The following is a 23894-nucleotide window of genomic DNA, read 5'->3' on the forward strand; positions in this document are numbered from 1 at the left end:
GGCTTCGGGCCGCCTCGGGTCTACCTGCGCCAGCTCCGCACCTGGGCGACCCTGGCGTAGCCCGCACGGATGACTCAATCGGCCAGGCGTCTGGGCGCCGGTCCTCTTCCTCCGCCCAGGCCGCCGACCCCCCGGCTCCCCAGCGGGGCCTCCTCCTGCCACGTGACGCCCCCGCCAGGGGCCCCAGCGCCCTCCTCGCGGACGCGCCGTTCCGGCTCCCGGGCTCCGCCTGTGCGCGGCCTCCTCGGCGCAGCCATCCTCGCGGCTGCCGAGGGCGGCAAAGCCCACGGCATCTGCCATTTGTCATTCAGCCCGTCGGGACCGCCCCGAGCCTTGATTTAGACACGTCTGGGGCGTCTTCTGGCCTCACTCTCCTGGCGGACGGACGGACGGACGGACGGGGCGGCTCTCCTCCCAGCGCGGCGGACCGCGGGCCTTGGCGCGCGGGGTGCTTCCCCGGGTCGCCGTCATGGCCGCGGAGGCGGCGCGCCCGAGCTGCCTCGCCTGAGTTCCGGGGGGCTCTCGACCCCGAAGGGTAGGTGGTGGGGGTGCCGCGGGCCCGGGCCGGCGGGCGGCGGCGGCGGGGCCCGCGGCGGGCCGGGGGGCGGCGGGGCGGCGGCGGCGGTGCCGCGGCGCGAGCTCCGTCCCGGGCTCCGTGCCGCGCCGGGGAGGGTGTGCCGGTGCCGACGCGCCGCGTACGTGACGGGGTCCGGGCTCCTCGGGACCAAGTGTGAAACTCCGACGAATTGTCACCGGCCAAGCCGAGTTGACTGGAACAAAACATTCTTTCAGCCGGCCGTTTTCAATGCCACTTTTTGAAGCGTTTTGTGTATATTTGGTATGTAGTAAATAGACTCGACTTTTGAAACCTGGCACTCCAACCTTGCCAAGAGGCCAGAGGGGGGGGGGAAGATAAAAAGTCTCTTAAAAGTAGTAAAGTAATTAAACGTGAAAGGTTTGCGTTTCATGTTCACTATGGAAAATATGATTCGTTTTATCCTTTAACGTTGTGGACTCTGTCAGATATGCCCTTAAAACTATTTAAGAACGTGGGCTCCTAAAAATTTCCTAGATTAGGATAACTGATAATGCAACTTTGGTTATTTAGTCTCCGCATCAAACTTTCAGGACGGTGGTGGGGGTTTTTGCTTCTTAATAAATAAACTTCTGTAATTTTGACTTTACCCCCCCCCCAACAAATGTGTTACTTTTATGTTTTAGGAAACCAATAAAAATTAAAAATAGCAGCACTCAGCTTAGGTCCTCCTTCTTCCAGGAATCTTTCCCTAACCCCTCCCTCCCCAGGCAGGATCGGAGGCCCCTCCTGTGAGCCTTCTGGGGCCTCACTGAGGTCCGGGTCCCTTATGTCCTCCCCACCCCCCCCAGCCCCGTGTATTAACCCATCAGTCTCGCTCAGAGTCCAGTGGATACACAGCACATGGTAAGTGATTAGTACTGTTTTACGACCGAAGGAAGAGATAAAACGGTCTGATGTTTTACAGTTTGGGCTCTAAAATTATAGAGTGGTAAATTTGTATACGCTCAGATAAGAACATTTATTTAAAAGTTATGGATCTAGAAAAGTTGACCCCGTCCGATGGCCGTGTTACGTGTCCTAACAGTTCCACCCCTAGGTAGCTATCCTCTAGAGCGATGTTTTTCAAAGTTGGAAGCCCATTTTAGCGAGTCGTGAAATCAGTTAAGTGGATAATGGTCAGAATTTGTAAAACACAGATTAACAGAGAATAGAAAATAACAGACTATGTCTCAGGTCATCGGGTATTTGCTTCATGAAACTTTTTTTCCCCCTCTCAGTTTTATACACACACAGATGTGTGTCATGATGTAAAACGTCATTCCTTAGTATGAGTCATGGTCAAAAAAGTTTGAAAGCCACTGCCCTAGATAAATTTTCATACATATACACATGCAGACGTGTACGAGGTTTACTACGGTGTTATTTGTAATACCCCAAAGCTGGATGCCTTGTTGTCTATGTGAAGGAGAAAGGTAAATTATATTCATAAAATGGAACCTACCCAGAAGTGGTGAATGAAGTAGTTTTGTGTTTCAACATAAATGTGTCTCAATAATGTTGAGCCAACCAAAAAAAAAAAAACAAAAAACCCAGAAAAACTCAAGTTGTCGAAGAGGGTATCATTCAGTATTCAGAGAAATTCAGAACCTGACGAAATAAAGCTGTTGTTTAGAGATGCATATACAGGCATTAAAAGTAGTAAGGAGAAGTTGTGAATAAATTGATACCCTAAAAGTCAAACTGGTGGTCTTCTCCTGGGGGATCAAGGTTGGGTGGGGGGCTGAGATTGAGAAGGGACATAATGAGGACTTCTGGGATGCTAAACATGCTCTATTTCCTGACCTGGGCAATGATTACATCAGTGTTTGCTTTATTACTCTTTGTTAAATGATACATGTCACGTCTATACATTAAGTTTCCCTCCAAATCTGTTAAAATGTGGGTGTTGCGAAATGAAGAAGCCTGAAGCCAGGGCTCTGATCTATTATTCATATTTCCCAGCTTTCCTTTAAAAAGAGAAAAGTTGTGATCAGAGGTAGGTATCCAGGGAATTCACACAATATCCGTAATGTTTTATTTCATAACTTTTAGGGTGGTTATGTCTGTGTTCATTGAATCGTGTATATGCTTTTATATCTTAATTTTTTTTGATAGAAGAAAAATAAAATTCACAGATAACATTTTGAACATTTGGTGTGTTTGCTTTCCGAAAAATGACTGTTACGTATTTTTTATAAAGTTGAAATTTTATTTTATTTTATTTATATTTTATATAAATCAAATTCTTTTACGAAAAATGTAAGTACTAAAAAGTATATAAAAAATCTAACGGACCTTTACGAACCCTCATCGAGAATTTTTAAATGTTAACATGCTGTCCTATGCACTTCAACAGTTTCAATTCCTCCGTCACTTTAGGCCACATTCCAAGTGCTCAATAGTCACATATGACTAGTGGCTATTCTATTTTACTGTATTATTTTATATTTTACTGCATTATACTATATAACAAAACACTTCCATCATTGCAGCAATTTCTGTTGGAAAACATTGTTCTAGGTGCAAATCCTTTGTTGGTTATGTAAACTGCAGACAATCTTTTCTTTGTGCTTTCGTGTCTTAAGATCCTCTCCTCCATTAGGGAAATGTACTTGGAAATTTTTTCTAAGTTTTCAAGTTTCTATTTTTTTTTTACACAATTCTTTAACTTACCTGCCTTGTATATGTATAGATATGTATTTTTAAAATTTATGTTGTGAGATCAAGACAGATTCATTCTCTCTCTCCCGGTGTGGCGTGGCAGTTGATCCCCGCACCAAGTGATTAGCAGTGCTACCTCTGTCATACACATCTTCCCAGATATGCTTGGACTCCTTTCTGGGCTCTTCACTCTGGTCATGGATTTGCCCCCACAAATACTACACATTTTTATTTACTGTTGCTTTGTATGTAGTCTATTTTTTCAGTTCTAATTAATTTAAAATTTTTTCCTTAGGATGAAAAAAAGATCATTAGGATTTTTTTTTCCCTTCCCCATGAGATTTTTAGAAGTATTCTCTAGTTTCAAATGTGGAAGGCTTTGTGAGTTATTCTTTTGTTATTGATTTCTAACTTGCACTGTAGTCAGCAAATGAGGGCTCTATGTTACCCATTCTTTGAAATTTGAGAATTGCTTTGTGGCCTCCTGGTTAGTTTTTCAACTGCGCCTTGAATGATTGAGAAGAATATGTACTCACAGACTTTTGGGGCAAGGTAGGTATAAAAATATAAATACGCACGCACCCGTCTTAGATCAAGCACAAGAATTGTGATGTTCATAAAAATCATTTTAACCTTACTAGTTTTTTGGTTTGTTTGATCTGTCAATGACTGAGATAGGTGTAATAAAAAGATCATGAATTTATACATTTCTTCTTGTAATTCTGTCACTTTGCTTTATAAACAATATATACAGGTTTGGAATTGCTCTATTTTGAAATCTGTAGATTGGCCTTTTTGTCATTCTACAGTCCTGCCCTATGCCTCCCCACCAAATGCCTATTACCTTAAAATCAATTTTGTTTTAGAATACTCCAGTTACACCTTTTTAGTTAACATTTGTTTAGAATATCTCTTTAGCATAGATGAAATCTGATTTGTTTTTCTGTTCTGCTCTGACAGTCTTTGTGTTTTAATGATTAATGATATATATAGGATTAAACCTAACATTCTGTTTTATGGTTGTTTTTATTGTTTGTGTTGTGTTTTTTTTCTCTTTGCCACCTTTTGGATTTTTTTCAGACTCCCGATTTCTTCCCTTTTAACTGGTATGAAAATTATGTTTTATTTATTTTAGTTTTAAATTTTTTAATGTACAACTCAACCTAAAGTGTATTAATTCTACTTGCAGATAATTCAAGAAACCTAGGTTGCTTTCACACCAGTTAATTACATGTTGTTGTCATCTGGAGTTTTAGTTAACACCTTGTTTTTTTTTCCCCCTGTAAATTCGACATCATTGGTTTTTTTTTTTTCTTTTTATGGATCCTTTGTCATTCCTTCTCCCATCTCAGATCTTTCTTTTTTTCTTTGTCAAATATATTTTAGAAGCCTATTTATTAAAGGAAGGTTGATGGCGAACTTTATCTGAAAATGTCTTCATTTTACCCTCTTGAATGATGGTTTTGTTTGGTATACAGTTCCAGGTTGACTGTTTCTCAGTTCTTTGGAGGCGTCGTTTCATTGACTTCTGCTTTCAGTGTTACAGTTAGTTCTGATAACTGTTACTGTTGTTAATCTGTTGCTTTTTTGTTTTGTGTTTTGTTTTGTTTTTTGCCTCCTTTTAAGATCTTCTCTTTTGTGCTATAGTTTTGTAGCAGTGTGTCTAGGTGTGGACATTTCACTTATACTGGATTTATTATTTCCTGTCTCTAAGGTTGGGCTTTTATTTATCAATTCCCCAAAAGTTTCATCTTTTTTCTTTCTGTGTAGCTTTCCCTCCCCCCGCTTTTTTTTTTCCCCCCCTTTCTTTCAAAACTCTGCTTGGACTTCTGCTAGATTTGCTGAGTCTATCCATTTCTTTTAATCTAGCTTTTATATATATTATATGTTTTTTCTTCATGTTAAATGCTAGATAATTTCTTCAGGTCTTTATTCTGTCTTTTGTCCAGTTTTGTTTTCTCCAAAATAAGCTATAGTTTATGTACAGTAAAAGCACAGAAATAAAGCGTATGGCTTTAGGAGATTTACATATGTGTATGCCTGTGTGATCACCACTCGGATAAAGATAGAACACATTTTCATCCCTGCAAAAGTTCCCTCCTGTCTCCTCCGCTCAGTGGAGATTCTCTTCTCCATCGGTCAGCTACTGTCCTGACTTCTAGCACTGTGAATTATTTTCAGGTGTTTTTGAACTTCATATAAATGGAATCATATAGTGTTTGTGTTTCCTTTTGTTCACAGGATATTTTTGAGATTTGTCCAGGCTGCATGTATAAGTAGTTTTTTGTTGTTGTTGGCTTTATAGCAAATGGTGGCAAACTGTGACGGGTGGGCCAACAACACATTTTGGTGTATAACATTTTATTGGACATGAACTTGTCCACGCAGCAGCGTTGAGTAGTTAAAACAGAGACCATATGACTTATGAAGCCTAACTATTTAGAATTTGGCCCTTTTCAGAAAAACTTTGGTGACCCCTCTTCCACAATATTGCATCAAGCAGGTGGACCACAGTTCATTTATCCATTCTCCTATTGATGACCATTTGATTTGGTCATTGTAAATCCCATTTCTGCAAACGTTCTTGAAATTGCCATTGGCAGACATATACTCCTATTTTATGGATATATACCAAAGTGCTAAATTGACGGTTTTAGGGGAAGTGAATTGCATTTCCATGCATATTAATAATGTTGAACTATCTTTTTATATTTATCGGCCATTAAGATTTCTTTTATGAAGTGCTGTTCAGATCTTTTGCCTACATTTTTAGTAGGTTACTTTTGTGAGTGATTTTAGTTCCTTATGTATTCTGGACAAGAAATTTTTATCAGGTACATGTTTGCAAGTGTTTTCTACCTGTCTAAAGTTTGCATACTTATTCTTTTAATGTTGCCTTTGGTTGAGCAGAGTTACTATTATGAAGTCTAGTGATTTTTCTTGTACCCTTCCCACAGATTTTTTTTACCCACCCTCATTTTGCCTATCCTCAAGGTCCTAAATACATTTGCCTGTGATTTCTTCCAGAAACTATAGTTTAGTCCTCACAGTTGGGTTTTTGATTTATCACCAGTATGAGATGAAGAATGTCAAGATTTTCTATATGGACATTCAGTTGCTCTACACATTTATTGGAAAACCCTCTCATGGGACACCTGAGTGGCTCAGTCGGTTAAGCGTCCAACTCTCAATTTCGGCTTAGGTCATGATCCCAGGGATGTGGGATCGAGCCCTGCTTGTGTCGGGCTCAGTGCTGAGCATGGAGCCTGCTTAAGATTCCCCCCAGCCCCCCTCCACCCCCTGCTCACTTTCTCTCTCTCTCTCTCTCTCAACACACACACACACACACACACACACACACACACACACCAAAATACCTTTCTTTTTTCATTGAATTGTAGGTGTTCTTTTGTTGGAAATAAATGATCATAGGGGCAGCTGGGTGGCTCAGTCAGTTGAGTGTCCAACTCTTGATTTTGGCTCAGGTCATGATCTCAGGATCCCATCATGGACTGTGGAGCTTGCTTAAGATTCTCTTTCCCTTTCCCCCTTCCCTCTTCCCTATTTCTCTCTCTCTCCAAAAATAAATTAAATTCAAAAATTAAAAAAATGAATGATCATACATTTGGATGTGTTTTTGAACTCTCTTCTGTTCTGTTTGGACTATATCAGTTCTTCCATCAGTATCATGCTTTCTTAATTACTGTAGTTTATAGGAAGTATTGACTAAAGTAGTGTAAACCGTCCAATTTTTTTCTTAAGGATTTTTTTTATATTTACGTGCTATTCATTTCCATATAAATTTTGGAATCAGCTGGTCAACATCTATTTAAAAAAAAAAAAGTCTACCAGACTTTCCTGGGGTTGCATTGCCTCTACAGAACAATTTTAGAAGAACAACATCTTAAGGGAATTTTTCAGTATATGAACATGGTGTATCTCTCTCTTTGAATAAGTTTTTTCAATTATTCTCAGCATTGTCTTGCTTTTTTAGTGTAAGGGACTTCTGCATTATTAAACTTAATTCTAGACATTTGAGGTTTTTTTAGATGCTGTTATAAATGGCCTCTTTTTTCAATTTTGTTTCCAAAATTGCTAGTATCTAAAAGTACAGTTGATTTTTGTATATTGAGGTTGTATTCTATAATGTCACTAAATTTGCTTTTCAGTTCTCGTAGTTTGTAGGTTGTTGGAGATGTCCTAAATGCCCAAGCATGTCATCTGGAAAAAAAAAGTTTCACATTGTCTTTTTTTTCTTTATTTTGAGAGAGAGAGAGAGAGAGAGAGAGAGAGAGCACAAGAGCATGCAAGCAGGGCAGGGGCAGAGATAGAGGGAGAGAGAGAATGCCAAAGAGGCTCCACACTGTCAGTGCAAAGCCCGACGTGTGGCTCAAATGAACCGTGAGACCATGAGCTGAGCTAAGAGTTGGATGCTTAACAAACTGAGCCACCCAGCCTCCCCTAACTTTGCCTTTCTAATCTCTGTTTTTTTATTTTTCTTGCCTTATTGCACTGGCTCGGAACACCAGAACAGTATTTAACAAAAGCATTAAAATAGACAGCCTTGGGGCTACTGGGTGGTTTAGTCGGTTAAGTATCTGACTCTTGGTTTTGGGTCAGGTCATGATCTCACAGTCATAAGATTGAGCCCAAGTCAGGCTCCATGCCTGGTATAGAGCTTAAGATTCTTTCTTTCCCTCTGTCTGTCTCTGCCCTACTCATGCATGCTTGTTCTCTCTCTCTGTCTCTGTCTCTCTCTGTCTCTCTCTCAAAAAAAAAAAAAGTACCCTTTCTCCTTAAAGGAGGATACCTCAATATTTCACTATTAAGAATCGTGAAATACACCATTACACTTACTAAAGGGATACCTGGATGGCTCAGTTGGTGAAACACTGACTCTTGATTTTGGCTCAGGTTGTGGTCTTGCAGTTTGTGAGTTTGAGCCCTGCATTGGGCTCTGCAGTGCTGAAGGTGCAGTCTGCTTGGGATTCTGCGCCTTCCCGCTAATCCTCTCTGTCCCTCACCTGTTTTCCCCACCTCTGTCCTGTGTGCGCAGCATGCACACACACACACGCTGTCTCTCAAATAAACTTAAAAAATTATATTTACTGTACTTTTTTTTTTTTAATAGATGCCAGATTGAGGAAACTTTTATTCCTGGTTTACTGACCATTTTACAAATGGGTATTGAACTTTTAAAAACTTTTATTTATAAAATGCTTTTAGATTTATAGAAGATTTGCGAAGATATTATAGAGTGTTCCTATATACCCTTCACTAGTTTCCTCTCATGTTAACATCTTACATAACCAAGATACATTTATCAAAGTTAAGAAATTAACATTGGTGCAATACTATTAACTAAATGACAGATTTTACTGAGGTTTCCCCAGGTTTTCCACCACTTTCCTTTTCCTCTTCCATTCTGATCCATATACTACATGGCATTTAGTTGTCAAGTCGTTCTAGTCTACCCAATCTGTGAAAACATTTTAGTCTTTCAGACATTGCTACTTATGTATTTTGTACAGTGTCCTTCATTTTGGGTTTGTCCAGGGTAGTCTCACAGTTAGACTGAGGTTATGGACTTTGGGTGAAGAAAACCACAGGAATGTTGTGCTCTTTTCATTGCATCATATCTGGGGGCACAGGATAGCCACATCGATGTGTTCACCTTAATCACATAGGTTAGGCAGTGTTTGCCAGGGTTCTCCTTTGTAACACACTACTGCTTTTTACTTCTTATACTCTGTTTTGTTTAAAGAAGTCTATCCAAGGGAGGAGAGGGAAAAGTATCAAATGATATGTGGATATAGGTTTAAAACCACCATGGTAATTAATAAGTATTTTGAGGGAGATGTTTTGAGGTTGTGCAAATGTCCTATTTCTCAAAGTGTAGCCCACTAATTTTAGCATTCAACTGATCTTGCCTGCAGCAGTTATTGTTGTGGTATTCTAATGATGATTTTCCATTTCCTTCCTTCTTTCTTTTTAAATGTTTATTTTGAGAGAGAGCAAGCACGCACATGAGGGGGGAGGGGCAAAGGGAGAGAGAGAATTCCAAGCTGACTCTACAGTGTCAGCACAGAGCCCAACACAGGGCTTGATCTCGCAAATGAGAGATCCTAACCTCCACTGAAACCAAGAGTCGCATGCTCAACCAACTGAGCCACCCAGGTGCCCCCCATTTCCTTCATTCTTTCTACGTTTATTAACTGGAATTCTGACTCTGGAGCTAGACTGCCTGGGTTCAGTTCCTAGTTCTGCCTCTCCCTTGTTATCTAGTGTAATCTTTGACAGTTACTTTCTCTATATTTAGATTTTCTCATCTATACAATGTGGATAACAAGTGTCTACCACAGAAGGTTGTTGAGAGGATTGAGTGAGCTAATACATAGAAAGGGCAAACAATTATGCTTACCCCCTAGGAAGCACCCATTTTTTTGTTCCTTAATGCTGTAAGTTATTCTCATTTTAATTATTTAGTAATTATATAAAGTATTAAATTATATACTGTTGAGTTAACCTTACATATATTTATGTGATGTGGATTTAACTTTTTAAATTTTTTCATGTGATATTCATGAGTCATACAGTGGCTTTTTTTTTTTTTTTTTTTGCCATTGCAAAAGACAATGAACGATAGATTCCTTAAAAAAAAATTACACAAACAACTGAAGTGGCAATATTCCCAACTTTCTAAAGTGATTTATATCAGAGTCTTTTGATAGAAAGAAAGATAGCTCTTGCAAATGAGTCTTTTAAAATATTAAACTGAGCAAATTTGAAACTTGCCATGTATTGTAAAAGAATGGTCACTCAACAGAAAGGAAATAAACGATTTAGCCCTTCTGCATGTTTCACCATGATCACTGTATTGTTGTAGAGGTTTCAATATTTGGAATTTTTTAAATGATTCATTTGCTAGCAATATGTATGCGCACTTTCAATGTGGCTGACAATATGTTTTGTTGCTTTTGGATACTTCTTTGCCCTTGTAAGCCAGTCAATCATTTTAAAAGTTGAAGGCAAGCCTACTTGAATATTCAGGGAAACTCAATGTCTATCTGTTTTTTAAAATTGATAAAATTGAACTCTACTACTTTTCCTGTTTTGTTCTTTTTTTTTCCATTCCTTTCAGCATCTTGGGTTAGCCCCTTATCATTCTCTGCTGTTTTCCCCTGTATTGAGATTCTCCTTCCCTTCCTTTCCTGTACAGTGACCATTGGGACTGGTTCCTGAAAAGAACCCTTCTGTGACATTCCAGGACTTGAGAAAACAGATCCTTGACTTCTTAACCTGACTGGTCCTTTTCTGTCTAGTCCCAGCTTGTTTTCCTAGCCTTGTAGTCTTTCTCTTTAGAATTAGTCCAATGGCACAGTTAGTCTTAACTAATTAGAACCTAAAGTCACTGTACTGTTTTTGAGGCTATTCTTTTATTCATGCCATATCCTCTGCTTTACGTGGATTTTCCAAAAATTTTCCAGGCTCTGTTCAGAGGATACTCACCCCACAATCCTCCTACCTGGATAGGAACCCTATAATTTGTAATCTATAGCCCTTGTTAAATTCTTACCTTTCATCACCAATCTTTATATCTAAATGTCATTTCCAGTTGGTCGGGTTCTTAGAGATAGAGTTCCAGTACCTACCATGATACTTTGCATACAAAGAGCTATTGCTAAATAGCTACCGCTCTTAAATACCTACTATAATTGTGCTACAATTTTGCAAAGTAAGTATTATTGTCTCTGTTTTAAGTTGTGAAGAAACTCAGTATCAAAGAGATTAAGAAACTTGCCCAATGCTGTATAGTTAGTAAGTGGCAAAACTGGTTCATCTGATTCAAAAGCTCTTGCTGTTTTATGCCATATTGCCTTGGTACTAAAAACAGTTAAAATTATTAAATAGGTGTATTTATGGAAAAGCGCATTACTAAAATTGCTTCATATACATTACCAATGTGCTACATAGAGTCGAGTCTTCACTTCAGTAACCAAGGTAGCTGCTAGGGACTATCTGATATACTCCTACTTTCTTCAGATTTTCCTTCTAAGTTTTTATGGACACTAATGGATAAGGTTTGAATAGTCTAATTTTGACTTATTTGGGGTCAGTGAAACAAAGACGTAAGCACAGTTTGCTTGGTCTTTGTTTTTTAAGTAGATAATTTTGCATTTGCCTAATAACATTTACTAGACAACTGATAAGGTAAAAATAGTCTGGTTATCTTTTATGGAGTACTTTTTCTCTTTGTACTGAGGTAAACATACAGGGGGGAAAGCATAGAAAGTGTGTCAGTCTTAAATATACAGCTTGATGAATTTTTCTATGTGTATACCTCTATAGCCACTAGATCAAGAAAAAACGTATTACATCCATCCAGAAAGAGAAAATTTCCATGTTCCTCCCAGCCAGTATCTCTCCTAGAGGTATTCATTTCCATCTCTACAGATTAGTTTTGTCTATTGTTGGACTTTAAGGTAGCCAAATAATATGTATTCCTTTGACTTCTTTCATACAGCACATTTTTTGAAATTCATCCATATTAATGCATGTGTATATATTTTTTCTCATACATATTTTTCTAAAGCGTTCCATTGTATCAACATACCATAGTGTATCCATTCTGTTAATAGATGTTTGGGTTGTATTCTAGTTTTGGCTACTACAAACAAAACTGCTGTGGGCACAGGGCTGGTGCAGCTCAGGTGGGCGTGGCATGCCAACAGGCACTATAGCTGGTAGCCTGCTCCCTGGTAAGGGGCTCAGCATCCGTACTCTTTTTGGCCATGGTGTTGGGGAAGCCCCATGTGGGTGGGGATGTGGAGAGGTACCTGCTCAAGGTATGGGCGTGGGTGGGCGCCATATGCCATGGGCCGGGCATTTGTGACCCCAGCTCGGACAGGTGATAAGTACTATGCCTGGTGAACCTATGGAAGAGGAACCTAGAATCTGGAGAAGAAGAATTGTCATCTGGGCTGGACCACTACAAAGCCAAGGCCATGTGACCCATCTTCCTCATCAGGCATTCCCACAACCATGTGAATGCCTCCCTGGAAAAGGAACACACTAACATCCCTGGGTCGTGAACAAGCTGAACTAACTAACTGGGCTCCAACTTGCAAGCTTAGGGTTGAAGTTTAATAAAATTGTCCATCTGTCCATGACCCATGCAATAGAAACCACCAATATCATCATCAAACATCTCCCAGGCATCTTCAGGGTCAGCACATACCTGCTACGGGAAGATCTCCATCAAGCCCGACCTGCCCGTGTCCCACTGGAAGCTGGAGGCTGTGTATTACAAAGATAGAGGCCCGATCGAGGCCACCTTTCCAGAACTACAACCACTAGGCAGATGCCAAGCAGCAGAAGGACAATTAGGACATCCGCATCTGCCGTGCCAACATCATCTGCTACATTGTGTGCTGGGCAGGGCAGGTCCCTCTAGAAGGCTGGCTTCACCTCTTTCCCAGCAATGGTGGCATCACCCACCTGGTAGTCCAGCCCGATGGCCAGTGACATGCAGGACCCTCAGGGACACAGGGTTCATGCCTCTGGATGAGATCTCCTGCTCCGGAGGGTTACCTAAAGGACCCACTCTCCTCCACCCCCAGCGTGGCTCCAGCAGGTGCCACCAAAGGCACAGCTCCTTCCCTGTCTTCTCCCCACAAGCTGCACAGCACGATTACATTGCATTTCTTAAGGAGGAGAGTGAAAAGTATGAATATCTAAAGAACCTAAAATGTGGCATTGCAGTCCATACTTCAGGCCCAGGATGGAAAAGGGAATTGTTCTGAGCATATCATCCTGACTGCCATCTTGGGATTTTCTGCATTGTCTACCAGGAGGAGGCCTCACCGAGGCTGTCTGTGTGGACACTGGCAGTCCTCATGGGGATCTTTGGTCACGACCACAGTTGGCCATGTGAGCAAAGCCCATCAGGCACGAGGGGCTCTGAGGAAGAGGGTCTGCCAGTGCTTCTACTCAGAACTTCTTGTCATAACGTTCTCATTTCTTAAAACCTTTTTGTCACTTAAGTATCTGTCCCCTAAAGATTCTCCTCATCTGGGTTCTTGCTTTGATAACCAGTTTCTCAGTCCAGAGTCCTGCACCTCTGACGCTGTTGGATCTAAACTCACCTGGGGCCTTTTCCCGCACCCACGAGCACCTTGGTAGGCGAGGGAGGTGACTGGATGGTGATAGTGCTGTGCGGGTCCTGTTTCAATAAAATACTTGACAGCTCAGTCCTTGCCTCTGGCTGTTAATCCTTTATGCTTACAGATTAAATGATTTAGACGTGATGTGTCCATCCCAAATATCCTGTTAATTTAGGAGAAACGGCAGTTTCTATGAAATGGCCACGAACGTTTTCTGCGCAATCAGTGCAACTAATTGGGACATTTGATCCATTTCTCTGTCGACTTTGGAACTGACTACAAAATAAAATTTTACTGAGAAAAAAGAAAAGCTGCCATGAATAGTCATACACAGATCTTTTAGTGACATTTGCAGTATTTTGTTTGGGAATGTATCTAAGACTAGAATTTTAAAGTCTTGGGGTAGCTATGTGTTTAGTTCTAGTAAATTCTGCTGGGTCACCAACAGTGAATGAATAAATGTAAGAGTTGTAGTTCTACATTTTTACCAGTACTTGATATTGTTACTTTTCATTTTAAGCCCTCTGGTGGAAGTGAAGTGGTATCTCATAGTTTTCTTTTCCATTCCTTTGTTATAAATAATGTTGAGCACCTTTTCAAATGTTTCAGATGATTTGGGTTCCTTTTTTTAGGCGGTACTTTTTTGTCTTTTTGCATGTTTTTATTGGGTTGTTTGTCATCCTTTTGATTTGTAGGAATTCTTTACATTCTGCATAAGAGTCCTTTGTTGGTTGTGTGTATTACATACAAATAGCTTCTCAGTCTGTGACTTTGGTTTTCTCTTTTAATGATGTCTTTTGATAAGCAGAATTTCTTAAAACCAGTTTATCATTTTTTAAAATACCGTGTTTTGTGTACTGTTTAAGAAAACTTTGCCTTTTCCACAGTCACGAAGATACTAATTTTCCTTCGCGTTTAGATCTGTGTTCCATTCTGTGATTTATCTCAATAGTTTTTTGTATGATGTGAGATAAGAATCTAGGTTACTTTTTTTTTTTTTTCCAGTATAGAAATCCACTTGCTCTAGAATAATTTTTTGAAAAGAATTTCCTTTCCCTCATTGAATTGCAGTGGTGAAAATCTAGTTTCCATCTGTCCATTTGGGTCTGTTTCTAAACTATGTTCTGTACCATTGTTCTTTTTGTCTGCCTCATGGTGAAAGATGGCTAGCCAAGCTCTATCATGTCAGTATTCCAGCCAAGAAAAAGGAGGGGGAAATAAGAGTATGCTATTTTCAAAATTTGCATATAACACTTTAAATGCCTACATCTTGTTTGTCAATAAGATGACAAATTTTAACTTCAAGGAACATTGGGAAATGTCCTTATTCCAGATGCCCATGTGCCATTTTAAAATTCAGAGCTTAATCTCAAAGGAAGTCTGTAGGAATGGGTATCAGGAAACATTTGCAGTCTTTGCCATAACTTCTGTTTGTGAGCACTTCGTGGATGTGTTTAATAAACATTTTATTTGATTACCTACCTCTCCTGGGAACCTCATAATCAGGCATGCAGATGTCACAGCCCTGTGATAGAAAACTCTCCCAGATCTACTTAACAAGAAACATATCAGGGAGTAATAGAATCAGCTGCTTCCTAGTGAGACACATGTCCATGTCTTGTTAAAGTTCATCTCAAATCACCCAGTATTTCTTTATATGATATTGGTGCCATCAAAACAACTGGGAGGGAATTAAAGCCTAAATCAAGAAAATCTAAAGAAAGATATGGCTTAGTAGGTCTCATAATAGTGTGGACCATGGTGGGAGAGAGACCATGTCCCCTTAAACTTTACATTTTGGAAAAGAAAATGTAGAGGTCTGGGTTCCAGTTTTATTTTTCTTGTGGGCTGCCATTAATGCAGTTAGTTGGTATAGATTTTTCATTTCATAGGAATTATTTAGGTATTACTAGACCTTGAAACAAAAGGTCTCTGATGGTTAAGGTCTGGGCCAACCCAGTGTCAAACGTCCTTCCCTTTTTCATCCCTGGGAGAGATACTTTGAAATACCCATGAAGGGTAAATGTGTTAGTCTGCCTGGGCTGCTGTAACAAAATACTACTGAGTGGGTTGGCTTAAACAACAAATTTACTTAAGGTTCTGTAGTCTAGAAGTCCAAGATCAAAGTGCCAGCAATTTTGTTTTCTGGTAAGACTTCCTGGCTTATCAATCACTGCTACCTTGCTGTATACATCATCATGTGGCCTCTTCTCTGGACGTATGGAGAGAGGATGTCTCTTTCTCTTGTAAGGACACAAATCCCATTCTTAATCTCATTCAATCTTAGGTACCTCTTTTTTAAAAGGCCCTGTCACCAAATATAATCATGTTGGAGGTGAGGGCTTCAACATAAGAATTTTGGAGGGGCACAATTCAACCTGTAACATTCTGCTCTCTAGCCCCCTTAAATTCATGTCCTTCTTGAAGGCAAAATACATTCATTTCATCCCAATAGGTCCAAGAGTCTTAACTCATCCCAGCATCAGCTCAGAAGTCTACATGCCAGTGTCTTACCTGAATATCAGTGGGGTACTTGGCTGGTTCAGTCAGTAGAGCTTGCAACTCCTGATCTCGGGGTCCTGAGTTTGAGCCCCACGTTGGGTGTGGAGCCTAAAAAAATCCTCTAAATTAGGTATGGATGAGACTCACGGTATGTATGATTCATCTTGAAACAGAATTCCTCTCCAGCAGTGAACCTGTGAAACCAAACTGGTTAGGTGGTTCCAAAATACAGTGGTGGGATGGAAATAGGATAGATATTCCCATTCCAAATGGGAGAAAGCAGAAAGAAGACAGGAATTGTTGGGTCCCAAAGAAGACTAACAATCTAGCCAGGCAAACCCCATTTGGTTTAAAGGCTTAAGAATAATTCTCTTTGGCTTCATGATATTCCCTCTGGCCACATAGCCCTAGGCAATGGCCCCACCCCTGAGGCACTGGGTGGGGCAGCCTGACCCACTGAAACTGAGGATGGGAGCACCACCCTCTGAAATGAAGGAGGAAGCAGCCTTGCCCTATATAGTGGGAGTAGAAGTGAGAATATCTGAACTGCCCTGGGGTCATTCTTTCCTTTTCATGGGAAATAGAGCATGTTTGCAGCCAAATAGTTCTAGTCCTGTTCAATCTTGGAAGTCCAAAAGCCTCCTTTTTTTCATCCTGACTATATTCTGTTTGGTCCAAACTGTGTCTCTGCTGGTATAATCCCATTCTATTCCTGGCTTCTGCCAATTAGGCTGATTAATCACTCTAAGGATAATCTCATACAGTGCTTGTCCAGCCACACCATTGATTTTCTACAGTACATACTGTCTCATTTTTTTGCAATATGGATAGGCTGAGAATTTTTCCAGATCTTCAAGTCTTCTCTCTCTCTCTCTCTCTCTTTGTGCTTAATGATTCCTTCAATTTATCTCTCTTCTTGCACTCTACTTAAGCAATAGAGATAAGCCAGGCCACACTCTCTATACTTTGATTAGAAATCTCTTCAGCTAAGGGGCATCTGAATTACTTAGGTCATGATCTCACGGTTCATGAGTTTGGGCTCTACACTGATAGTGCACAGTGTGCTTGGGATTCTCTCTGTCTCCCTCTCTCTACCTTTCCCACCTGCTTGCTCTCTCTCTCAAATAAACTTAAAAAAAACATCTCTTTAGCTGAACACCCATCACTTACAAGCTCTTCCTTCCACTGAACCCTAGAACACAATTCAGCCAAGTTCTTTGCCACTTTATAGGAAGGATCATCTTTTCTTTGTTTCCAATAGCATGCTCTCATTTGCATCTGAGCTCTCACCACAGTCACCTTTGACTTCCTATTTCTTCAAGGCAGTCTTGGCTCTTTCTAGAATGCACCTCAAAACTCATCCAACCTCTACTCAGTTCCAAAGCCACTTCCACATTTTTTAGCCAGTTATTATAGCAGCATTCCACTGCATGGTACCAAACCCGTGTTCGTCAGTTCAAACTACTATAGCAGAACACCACAGACTGGGTGGTTGAAACAATAGGAGTTTGTTTTCTCCCGGTTCTGGAAACTAGAAGTCCAAGATCAAGTTGCCAGCAAATTCAGTTTCTGAGGAGGCCTCAATTTCTGACTTGGAGATGGCTGCCTTCTTGCTGTGTCCTCACATGGCCTTCCCTCTGTGCATGCGTGTGTGTAAGTTTATTAGGCGTGCATGCACACACGTCTCGCTTGTGTATACCTGATATATAAAGGTAGAATTGGGCAGTTCAATGGAGTAGACTATCCCATCTAGAAAAAGGGAACATAGAAGGCACGCTGGAGTTACTGGTCCATAGCAATTCTGAAATCCCTCATGACAGATATTGGGACACCATGGGGGAACAAAATGTTTTTTGGTTGGAGCCTGATTTTACCTTCTTGTTACCTACCTTGTTTTCATGAGGCTCTGGTTCTTTCCTCTGGGGAGTTCTTCCTTGGCCCCATATGAAATGTAGAGTAGAGGATTTGCTGTACTTGGAACCGAGCAGCCCTTTCTTCCCACTGCTTCCACATAGAAGGAGCCAAAGGGTCATTTTCAGACTTTAGCTGACAGACTGGTTTTCTTTGGCATCACAGTCCTCTCCAAAATCTGGAAGATTTCCTTTCTGTTTGTTCTGTATGCCGGTAAGCACGTCTCTGTTTTTCTCTTTGTTGTGATACCTGCTTCTCAGATCTGCATCAGTTTGCTTTCTTGCCTGTATAGTTTTTTCTAGACCAAAAGAACGTTATTTGAGGACTGACTGGCTTCTGTGGGAAAACCATACCCTTAATCTGATCTTTTTTCATCATCTATCCAACTAAAGTGATTTAATGAACATGTTAATCTGTCCTTTCTCTGAGGCCTAATTTTTTTGATGTTTTCCTGGGCCTGTGGCCTTCATTCAATGTCTCTGTTAGTATGGGGGTGAGAAGTAGTTAGTTCATATAACATTGCAAATTGGAAATGTCTGCAATCGCTCTGTTCTTTTTGAGAACCGGATATTTCTTTTCTTAGCTCCTCCCTTTCGTGAATACCTTGCCATATGCAGCCACAAATAACCAATGCGCACTTCAGATGTTTTGTTTTCTTCTCTCTTGTAGAGCTGTAAGTTTATTAGGAAATATGTCTCCTGATGTACTAGAAACAAATACTTTATGCAATTTTTTGTCACTGTATAAATATATTACCTGTTTTTCCAGCCCTTAAGATTAATTTCCCCACTGTTCCCTGAACACTAAATATATTTTAAGTTTTTGCTAGAGAAACATCCTACTTCTGATACCCATTTCTAGTCAGAATGGGCTAAAGTTACACTGTGCTGACACACTATCCCCAAACCTCAGTGGCTTTAGTGAAGACCAGTTTATTTTTTCCTCATACTAAAAATCCATTGTGGATTTCTGGGAGACTCTGCCTTCTGCACTCAGACTGAAGACTGTGGGTGCACCTCCATCCTGCATGCTTTCTGTAACACCTGACCTTCTTGATTGTCATGGGGGTGAAGAGAATATTAAATAGTCTTGTACCAATAATGAACTGTTTAATTAGTAGCCTAGAATTAGTGAAATGGTTGTGCCTCACTATAAGGAGGTAGAGAAGTTAAAGCAGAAATATTAAACAGAAGGAATTGTATCATGAATCTAAATAGTTAAAAGTTATAAATTGAGCTAATTAACTGTACAACACATAGTCTATCATTCTTGGGCAATTTATCTTCTATGACCTGGAAAACTAGGTTTGAATGTGGGATTTTTGGAGTCTTGAAGTTTCTGTACCTCTAGAACATGGCAGTGTAGGAATACTGGCCCATCTTCCCCTGTCTTCATGTTCCAGGCCCAGTTTTGCACAATGGAGGGCACACATTGGAGCTCTGTCCACACCTTTGCAAATAGCCACCCATTGGCCACCTCTTGGGGCCTAGGGCTGCATACACAGTGGCATAATCTTTCTCATAAGCATAGGTCTGGGGAAGAGGGCTTCACAGTCCCCACTAGCAGGCTTGAAGTTCTTTGAATAAGAAATCCCTTTGTTCCAGGAATCTACAGCATGGTCCAGAAGGGGGAGTCTGGGCCTGGGTGGACATGTACCCTTAGACCCTTGGCCTTCTTACTCTAGAGGGAAGGGTTTGCTGTGAACCCCTTGTGTCCAGCTTTAAGGGCAATGTTGAGCAAGTGTAGGGTCTGTGTGCTTAGAAAAATAATAGGATATGGGTGAGCATGCAAATCTGTATCCTGCCTCGTGCTTACTAAATTAGATTTCTAAATAGAGCTCTGGAGGGAAAATGATGTAGTCACCAAAGTTGAGTATCCTGTGTTAATAATTGTGACTCTCATTGTAAAGTCCCATTATGATATATAAACCAGTTTCTAATATGTTTGCTCATAGCAAATTTGGATCAACCCCATGTTGTCTGACTTTATGGAAATATTGGGATGTGTCACACTTCTGAGTGATCCTCTTGCCTTGTTACCGTGTAATGGGAACAATTGAGAAGCTGTGATATCTAACCATCATGAAGGCCAGGCAGCCTGGGGTCCAGAATCTAGGTGATGAGGTCAAATGCTGGCTCTGATACTTTTCAAGTGTCTAATATTGAGAAAGGTTTCCGTTTCAATGTTTCCTTATACTACCCATTTTCAATTAACTAAAATAATATACACCAAGTGATCTACATAAAATATTCATAGATCAAGCAAAATTCTTTCTCAGTGAAAAATAATGAAAAACAATGAGATATGCTGGGGAGTAAGTCTGAGCTTTAATGCAGGGAAGATGACCTAACGGGAGAAGGAGGTGGGGTCCCTGGAAGATGAAGTCCTTAGTCTAACATCCTGAAAAGAGAGCTTTGGAGCAGCTCTGGGCTCTTGCTTATCTCTAAGGGAAGATATGTCTTTACTATCTCAACCTAGTAATCTCTCTTGAGCTTTAGTGCCCTGATTTTTAAAATGAGGATAATAAGAATTGCTTTGATGACCTTGATAAGGATCTTTTGATAGAGTGGTGGAGATCAGAGCCAGGGGAATGGGTTGGAAAGTGAATAGGTGAGGAAATGGGGATTATCTACTTTTTAAATCTTTTTCAGAAATTTGAGAAAGATAGTCTGGGAATATATGGGAGCTGGAGAGCAGTGCAAAGTTAATGAAGGTTTTGTTTATTTTAGGTTGAGAAATACCAAATTATAGTTGTATGTTGGGAAGAAGTATCTTTAGTAGAAAGGGAGGAAGTGATAATGTAAAGGAAATTTTGAATGGAGAGGCGAGGTTGCTGTGGTGCTAGAAGGGAAGTTTGTAGGGTTAGCATTGAACAGATGAAATGCTCTATCCAGTAGCTTTTTTTTTTTTTCTTCCCTCAGTGGAACATGAAGTGGGGATATTAACAGAGACCTATGTGTATGTACAAGTGTTAGAAGTAAAAACACCAACCGGAAGATAACAGGAGCAGGGAAGAGTTCTGGAGTTGTAGTCAGGCTTTAGAACTCAGACAAGTTAGAGTGAAGTCACTCTTGTTGGCTGTGAGACCCCCATCTCTGAACCTTCCGTCTCCATTTCTACTGCAGTAGCTTTTCCACTCTATTGTTTCTGTGCATTTTTAATATACCCTGAGGCACTTTCCAGTCACACAGATGCCTACCTGGGCTGTCCAAATTAGCAGCAAGATACCATTTGATTATAGAATGGTTTTTAGTAACCTATCCCTGTTTTTTCCCCTAGATGTGAGAATCTGGTAAAGAGTTTTTTAAGAGATGACTATACTGTCTTCATCTCCATATTAGGTCATTGTAATGGACTGAATGTTTATGTCCCCACAAATTCATACATTGAAATCTTCAAGGTGGGGCTTTGGGGAGGTAATTAGATCATGAAGGCATAGCCTTCATAAATGAAACCAGTGCCCTTATGAGAAGAGACCAAAGAGGTAGCTAGCTCTGTTTTCCACCGTCTGAGAACACAATGAGAAGTTGGCAGTTTAAAACTCTGAAGGGGATTTTCACCAGAGCCTATCCATGGTGGAACTATGATCCAGGACTTCCAGCCTCTAGAACTGGGAGAAATAAATATTTATCATTTAAGCCATCAAGTCTATGGCACTTTGTTATCTGAGCTAAGAATGGCATGGTTTTTTTACATCCTAGAATTATAAAAATTCTAGGTTAATAAGTTAATTGTAGGTTAATAAGTTATATCATCTTCCTAGCTGGTAAATGAAGTTTAAAGGAAATTGCCCACAGGATTCTCTGATGCTGGGTCTTACCTTCCAGTGAAGGTCTTGACTCCCTTCCCATGTCAGAGTCCAGGTTCCTGGAAACCAGAAACTCTGGTGAAGTAGAGCCAACCTGAGATTGTCTTTGTGCTTATGATTAAGCTCATCAAAGGCATTTCTTGCATGTTTGTGTATAGCTATTTACAAACCTACTTATACTGTTATAGTCTCTATCCATTAATAATTTAACAATTTAAGAAAAACAGTGAATATGAATATAAATGTTATTGCTCTGGTGACATGCAGACAAACATGAAATATTTCACTCGATTTTGTGGAATGTTTTGAATGAAGGACCATACAAATATTGTGCTGGTACTGTATCTGCCAGTGTAAGTGTGTTTAGCAACAGTAAGTAAAAGGGACATTAGTTCTTAGGAGTAATTACTGTAAGCAAGACTTACTAGGAAAATTTTCATTGTTCATCATAGAATTAATGGTAATACAAAATGATTTGATCATCCTAGGATTGTTTAAGGGACCATATAGCCTAGATACTAAAAGCCTGGACTCGAGTGTCGGGTTCAGCCATTTGCTAATTGTGTGGCCTTGGGTAAATTACTAAAACATTTGGTGCCCGAGTTTTCCTATAGGCCAAGAAGAGATAATATGGTACATCCCTCATGAGGCTGTTAGGAGGATTAAGTGAGATAAAATGATTAAAATGCCTAGATCATGCTATGGTAAGCACTCACGTTTCTGGTTAGAAAATATTATACTCTAAAAAAATATTATATACTTTATATCTTAAGTAGATAGCTCCATTAGGCAGAAAATCAATAAGACATAGTTGAACATAATATCTCATCAATCAGCTGGATGTAATTGACATGTTTAGACCACTTTATCCAACAACAGTAGAATATGTATTCTTCTCAAGCTCACATGGAGCATTCACCAGGTTAGACCACATTCTGGGCCATAAAACACAACAAATTTAAAAGAGTAGATATCATACATTGTTTGCTCTCAGGCCACCATGGAATTTAGCTTAGAAATCAATAACATAAAGACAAGTAGGAAATTTCAAGTTACAGAGGTTATACATAATAACCTCTTTATAAATAATAGGTCAAAAAAGTATATCAAGAGAAATTTTAAAATTCTTTGAACTAAATGAAAACATGACATCAAAATGTCAGATGCACAGAAAATGTTGCTTTAAAGGAAAATGTATAGCATTGAATGCATATATAGAAAAGAAGAAAACCCCGAAATCAATAATCTAAATTTCCACCTTAGGAAACCAGAAAATAAAGGGGAGCAAACTAAACTTGAAGTCCACAGAAGTAAAGAAGTAATAAGAATTAAAGCAGAAATCAGGGCATCTAGCTGGCTCAGTCGGTGAAGCATGCAACTCTTCATATCCGGATTGTGGGTTCAACTCTCATGTGGGGTAGAGAAATTACTTTTAAATCATTTAAAAAGGTGGGGGGGTGGCAGCTGGGTGGCTCAGTAGGTTACGCGCTCAGTCATGATCTTGTGGTTCGTGAGTTCCTCAAGCCACGTGTCAGGTTCTGTGCTGACAGCTCAGAGCCTGGAGCCTGCTTCTGATTCTTTGTCTCCCTCTTTCTCTGCCTCTCTCTTGCTTGTGTGTGCTCTCTCTCAAAAATAAAAAACATTTAAAAAATTTTAAAAAGCAGAAATTAATGAAATTGAAAATAAGATGTCAGAGAAAAGTAATGAGACCAAAATCTAGTTCTTTGAAAAGATCAATAAAATTAATAAGCCTCTAGTGAGGCTGAGAAAAGAGGGAGGATACAAATTCTTAATATCACAAATAAAAGAGGTATCACTTCACATCCCTTGGACATTTAAATAATAATAAAGGAATACTGTGGACTCAATGCCCATGCCTATATCTGTAGAAAAAAGTCAAATAATTAATTTCCTTTCAAAACAGAAAGTACCATGCCCAGATGGTTTTACTGGTGAATTCTACCAGACATTTAAGGAAGAAATTGTGCCATTCTGCACAATCATGTTCAGAGGATAGAAGCAGAGGGAATACTTACTAATTTATTCTTTGAGGCCAGCATTACTCTAATATCAAAACCAGACAAAGACATTATACAAAAACTACATATCAGTATCTCTCATGAACATAGATTCAGAAATCCTCACAAAATATTAGCATTTCAAATCCAACAATCTTTTTTTTTTTTTTAACTTTTAGAGAAACAGCATGAGCAGGGGAGAGTGACAGAAGAGGGGAGAGAGAGAGAGAGAGAGAGAGAGAGAGAGAGAGAGA

At 39.9% G+C, this 23894-nt stretch overlaps 1 protein-coding gene and 1 pseudogene across 3 annotated transcripts in view; both read left to right on the forward strand.

The window, feature by feature from the left end:
* Positions 1 to 201: 201 nt before the first annotated feature.
* PLAGL1 (PLAG1 like zinc finger 1) overlaps positions 202 to 23894 on the forward strand; it is a 74745-nt gene continuing 51052 nt past the window's right edge. For all 3 annotated transcript variants that reach the window (XM_039230897.1, XM_039230898.1, XM_039230896.1), the window contains exon 1: positions 202 to 535. The gene's annotated coding sequence lies outside the window, so the exon portion shown is untranslated. The remainder of the gene's footprint in view (positions 536 to 23894) is intronic.
* LOC120231037 lies at positions 11878 to 13041 on the forward strand (annotated as a pseudogene).

This window comes from Hyaena hyaena, unplaced genomic scaffold (assembly GCF_003009895.1).
Source record: "Hyaena hyaena isolate Hyena2069 unplaced genomic scaffold, ASM300989v1 scaffold_52, whole genome shotgun sequence".
Taxonomy (NCBI): domain Eukaryota; kingdom Metazoa; phylum Chordata; class Mammalia; order Carnivora; family Hyaenidae; genus Hyaena; species Hyaena hyaena.